Genomic DNA, 6,235 nt, shown 5'->3' on the forward strand with positions numbered 1-6,235 from the left:
TAGCTTATTGATTTTTGACGTCTGTTCATACTTGTTAGTTGATGAGTGACTCTGGTGCCAACATCTTAAGAGAAATTTATGAGAGGAAAAATTTAACTGAGAAAAATTTTTCTATTAACTTTGTTTCTGAAAACTGGAAAAAATACTGCATTGTTCAGTTTTATGGTGGGAAATCTTGGACTGGCCATTGTGGGAACATAGTTTAGGACCACTGGAGTAGGTTCCCTAAGGCCCCTTCTAGCTGTAACATTCCGTGCATCTCTATTTTTCATGTATGGTCAAGCAAGATCCATATGCTTATAGTTGGAGAAAAATTCTCTTAAAAACGAAATATAGCTGTGGGTCACCTTCTGTTAACTGACATGGAAGAAATAGACGTTTGAGGACAAGTGAAGCAGTTTAAATGCATGAATGTTTTTTTCCCAGCAATAAACTTTAAGGGTTTATCAAACTTCTGTTTCATCAAATCTCCATCCAGAAAGCTTCATTAATTCACTATATTCATTTATTTCAGTGGCTGCTCTTTGTTAGGAAATTACTATATGCTGGGGATGTAGCCATGAACAAAACCAAAGAAAGTTCCCATCACAGTGAAGTTACGTCAATGGAGAGAAATATAAGATAAATAAAATACAAAAAAATAGTATATTGGTTTGTGATAAGTTTTATGGAGAAAAATGAAGCAGAAATAGAGGGGGAAGAGTGTGATTGGGGTTGTAGGGGGTGAATTTAAAGATAGGGTAATCAGACAAGGCTTCACTGTGAAGGTGAATTTTGAGCAAAGATGGGAAGAAAGTCTATGTTTGAATTCAAGGTAAGAGAGAGTAGAAGGGCCCTGAGGAAGGAGCATCCCTAGGATGTTCAGGAAACTAGTCTGTTTGGAGTAGCTTGACTGAGGCTGAGATTGATATAAGATGGGATCAAGTCATGTAGGGACTTGTAGGTTATTTAGAGGATTTGGCTTTTATGCAGAGATGGAAGCCCTTGGAGGATCTTGGGTAGAGAGTGGCATCATCCGGCTTATTTTAAAGAATCACTCTGTATGCTTTTCTGAGATGAGACTGTAATGGGGCAAGTGTGGAAGCAAAGTAAGTAGTGAGAAGGCAATTGCAATAATCCTTTATTGTGAGATGATAGTGGCTCAGACAGACTTGAAGGTGATGGGAGGTGGTTGAGCCTGGATGTATTTTAAAGATAAGCCAGTGGCATTTGCTGAAGAGATCAGATGTGTGGTGTGAGAGAAAGAGAGGAGTCAGGGAAGACTCCAAAGTCACTGCATCACCTAAGGCAAGCTGTTCCTCACTTGGGAATATTCCTACACCAATCTCAACAGCTTGTTGAGCCTGTGATTATAATATTCTCCTTGGAGTTCACTGTCAATTGCTCATTTTCTTCCCTCCCTTCAGAGGACACAAAGATCGTCAGAGCAAGGACTGGGAGCCGCATCCAGATGGCCTATAGCCTGTTATCTCACAAGGAGTCTACTGACTTGAATGAGCCCACCATCCTCCTTTGGTCCATAACATTATCTCTGATTTGTACTATCTTTGAATGGGATTGCCCATCTGGTCTACTGAGCTCATCCACTAGTATTTCTCCCAGCTGGTATGCTCTGTACTTCTGGGTCAAATGCTCAGTAGAGCTATGACCTGAGTCATTGCTTCTGGTTATCAGGATAGGATCTTATGAAGAGTACGTCTACAGACACCCAGGGCATGAGTGATGGTTGGAAACTGGCTCTGTGAGGAACAAGCAGGTAAAACCCTAGGTGTTTCACAAGTATTAGGTATTTATTGTTGTTGTTACTAAGTACTATTATTATTATAGAGATTTATTCAAAGAGCAGTATGTTCCTGTTTTGTAGTGCTTCCCTGTTCATTGCAGTAGCCACTAGCCACATGAAGTTATATAAATTTAAATTAAAGTCAACTAAAATTAAATAAAATAAAAACTCAATTCCTGAGACTCAGCTATATTTTAATTACTCAATAGCCACATGTGGCTAGTGGCTGCTGTATTGAACACGATTGCAGACAGTTCTATTGGAAAGTACAGCTCTAGAGACTATCTCCGATATTATTAGTAATCACAGAGGAGAGAAAGTGAGAAGTTGGTCGCTATACCGTTCAGATGACCTAGGTTTCACCCCAGGTGAATCGTCCTTCCTAACCGACTTGGAAGTATTTGGGGATTTCTTGTACTAACGACCATACCCTAGGTCTCTAAGGGCTCTCCCATTACCTTTATTCCTTAATGCATCTTTTACAGGCAGTGAGTACTATTACAATATTGTGTACACATGTGCACACTAGAAATCAAGACCCTCTCACATGAGGTGCATGTCTTTGGCTTGGTACAACTCTTAGAATTTTTCAAATAGCCTTTATCTGAACTTAAAAAAAATTAATGTACATTTTAAGGGAAACGAATCCCACATGTTTTGGTTTATTTATGCTTGTTCTTCCAGCTTTTGATTTGAAGAAAACTTGTGGTGTCTGAAAACTCTTTGGGGATTTTCAAACGAGGGTTTATATTAATTTTCCCCTCCAAAATAGGAAGTTGGATTTGGTCATGGGTAAATGAAACAAAATACCACATGTTTTAGTTAGCCTTCAAAGCTCAGATTTGCTGGTTTGGAGTGGGTGTCAAACGTGGCAACGACTATTCTTTCATTCATGGGACTTAGTCCATTACTGAATTCTTTTCAAAAGAGAAAGGATAGTGTTGGAAGATTTACAGTAAAACATTTAATTGTGAATTATTATGCTAACTAGGGACCATATATACTGTTGAGACTCTTTGCAGAGGAATAACTGTAGATGGTGAAGCCTGCCACCAGTTGTCCTTTTGGAGATGCTGCCGTGAACTGGCAAAACTGCAGGCTTGTACCAGCTCACTTCAGGATGACATCTGAGGGCTTCCAGAGCTCTGTGGAGCAGTGCCGCTGCATAGCCCTTGCTTGCGCAGTGTCCACGGGACTCTGCTGTTCCGGCCACTGTTGACAGGCCCACACGGGCCCCAAAGCTGGCCAGTAATCCAGGTGTGTACAGTCACCCCTGGTACTAGATGACGTGTGGCCGAGAATACCAGATTCAAAAAATAGTAATAAAAATCAGTGACGCCATACACTTGCCGTATACCAAGTGCTACGCAAGACTTGAACAAAGTGATGCCTCATGTGGAACAACTCTTCACGGTAGCTAGTAACATACCCATTTTTTAGTTGCATAAACTGAAACTTGGTTTATCAGAAATAAGGCCTAGAAGCAGGATCACACGGAATGTTCTGATTTCAATGCCAGATCTCTTTTTTATTAGGTTATAATGTTCACTAATTTTTCCTTGATTTTGAATTTTAAACCTATAGAAAATGTTATTTGGATTAAAGTAAAGGCGACATAGAAACGGGCAAGGTGGATCTGAGTCATAATAATGGAAGAGCTAATAGAACCTGCTACAAAAGTGGACAAGCTAACAGCGTACCTGGAAGAGTTACAGTAACCGTGAGGCCTGATTATAAATAAGTAGCTGCGTCCTGGAGCTGTCTTACAATGTCTGGCCATCAGCTGTTGAAAGTACTTGCTGGTATTTATCCCCAAATCCCCTTTTAATAAATCCATTCACTGGCAAACAGTGCTGCTCTGCCTTTAGTACTGAAATCTGCTACCTGTTTAATGAACATTCTTCATGATGCCATTGTGAGTGCTAACTTAAGTGCTGAAAGTGTAATTGTCTAATATACTATCTGATCTATAATAAGCTCTCAGTGGAGTTTAGGATAATGTTAGTTCTCTTCTATCCCTTCTCTGTATTTATTTATACTTAAAAATAAGTTGGGAGTTTCCAGACTTCCATTCTAGTCGAGTACACTGTGTTAGTTTCTTCCTTTAATTATAAATTCCTTTTTATAACAATTGCAAATTCCAAAGAGTGCATTTCAGGGAAGTTATTACAGTTCATTTGAGGATAAAACCATTGGCATTTGCCCTCATGTCACCATTTGTAACATGCTACAACTTCTCAGAAATACATTGCCTTGTCAAGCCTTCCTAATTAAAGCTTCCCGTAAATTTCTTGAAGACAGAGTAACTAAATAGCCGCTATTCAGGTGGTAATGATTATTTTATATTCAGTAGAGTCTTGGATGTGAACACTGAAATAATCAACATCCTTTGATAATGCAAAATAATGACAGTGCGTTTGATGGAGAAGTGTCCTCTTTCTTTTTTCATAACTAATCCTCAGCTTTGTCATCTCATATCTTCAGGGGCTCAAGGAGGAACAAAACTACTACTGCCCCGGCCAACCTGAGGCCTGAGCATTGGAGACATTCAGCCCAACCAGAATCCGGAACTTGGATCAAATTCATTCCTAAGTGTCATTCTTGTAGCAGGGTCCTCATTGCATGCCTTAGACCTGGGAAAGCAGGGGCCCTGTGCCTTAGGGAGCCCTCGCGTTGGTCAGCCTGTTCTAAATCTCCCGACAGCGCCTGGGCCCAGCTGGGCTCAGCAGTGCTGTCAGGGAGGGGTTCCTGAGCCTGGCTGCGACCTGCTGTGCTCTTCTCGCCTCCGGGGCACTCTGCATGACCCTCTGCCACAGCATAGGCAGGGACAGAGTGTCACTCTGGACTCACAGGGCAGACTCCAGTAAGGCAAATAAAGGGACAGTGGATGTGAGGGTCTGGGGATAGGAAAGCTGTAGAAAGATCCGTTTTGGCCTGACTCCACCGGGAAAATGGACTTTCAGGTGGATGGGAGGGAACACTTTTTCTTCCGTGGCAGATGTTGGTCCCTTCCTGACCTAGTGTTCTGAGGGCTGTCATGGTCACTGATAGGCTTTAAAAGAAAACCCAAGAGCTCATCCCAAGTAGCTGTGAACTTTGGGCCTGGAGGGGAATTCCTCTCTCTTGAAAAAACTCTATTAAAGATTCCACTCTAGCACTTACGGTAACAGTCTTTGGAAAGAATCCAGTATCGATCACGACACTCCAGGGCCAAGTTCCAGGGAGATATTCACTGATGAAGACAGAAGTTCACTCCTTTGAAGTCTGTTATCTTCTGACAAAAACATTTCCTGGTTACGCTCTGGGTAACCTAGTGTTTTGTTAAGGACAGTCCAACCACAACTGTGCCCTTGAGAAACCTCGCCCCCACCTTGAGAAACCTTGCTAACAGGTGATAATGGTCCATTTCAGCTAAATATCTTCTGGCTCATGACTGAATTTCTATTTTTTCTTTTAGTAATTACACTTGCAATTTAAGGATGCTTATTTAAATATAAAACTGCCTAAAAAGTTTATTGCTGTACAATATATCTGTCTTCTCTCGATCATGATAAGATCTCTCACAGGTTTTAATTACTCATTAAGTATCCCTCCACCCCATCACCTCATTATATTTGTTTTGAATTTTATGCTTTTTAAAAAACATTTAAATCTTTTTCATAGTCGATAGTGAATTAATTTGATTAACATATTTTTATCAGTTTTTCATATTTTTTGCCCTTCTTCCAGATTCATTTGTCTGCCAGCTAAAGTATGTCTTGAGGAGGAATTGTGTGTATTATGTGTAAGTGTGAGTACAAGTGTGTTTGCGAGTGCGTGTGAGTATATGTGAGCAAGACTGTGTGAATGGGTTATGTGTGTATAAACATGTGCATGTGTGGGTGAGTGTGTGGGTGGACTCTGTGTATGTGAAAATATCTTTATTTTGCTCTTAGTCTTGCATGACATTTAGGCTGGGCATAAAATTATGGATTGACACTTATTTTCCCTCGCCTACTTAAAGGTTTTACCTTGTGTCTTCTGGCCTCTATTATGCTGGTAAATACTCTGCTCTTAGGTTTACTGTCATTACCTGTAAGTAATCACTCTTTTTCCTCTGCTAGCTTTTAAGATCATCTCTCTCCCTCTCAATTATTATGATGTTTTCAAGTGTAGATTTATTTTTATTTAATCCACTTGATTCTTGGAATCCCTTATACCTGAGAACCTAGTCCTTCTGTAAGTCTGGAAACTTATTATTTCTTTAAATATTGCATCTCTATGATTCACTTTTTGCTTCTTAAGAACTCCCATTTTATAAGGTTGGAGCCCTTCAGTCTAGATTCTTAACTATGTTTTTCTAGTTATATTTCTTTCTTCATGCTAGAATTCATCAGTTCTATGTTTTAGCTCATTAATTCATTCTTGGATTGGCTTTTCTAGGGATTATCCCATCTACTGCATTTTTTAAAA

General features: G+C 40.0%; 1 long non-coding RNA gene across 1 annotated transcript in view; it reads left to right on the forward strand.

The window, feature by feature from the left end:
* LOC130857900 (uncharacterized) overlaps positions 1 to 5,376 on the forward strand; it is a 44,981-nt gene extending 39,605 nt beyond the window's left edge. The window contains exons 5-6 of the long non-coding RNA XR_009054902.1: positions 3,368 to 3,585; positions 4,268 to 5,376. This is a non-coding gene — a long non-coding RNA (uncharacterized LOC130857900). The remainder of the gene's footprint in view (positions 1 to 3,367; positions 3,586 to 4,267) is intronic.
* Positions 5,377 to 6,235: the final 859 nt, after the last annotated feature.

The sequence above is a fragment of the Hippopotamus amphibius genome, chromosome 1 (assembly GCF_030028045.1).
Source record: "Hippopotamus amphibius kiboko isolate mHipAmp2 chromosome 1, mHipAmp2.hap2, whole genome shotgun sequence".
NCBI lineage: Eukaryota > Metazoa > Chordata > Mammalia > Artiodactyla > Hippopotamidae > Hippopotamus > Hippopotamus amphibius.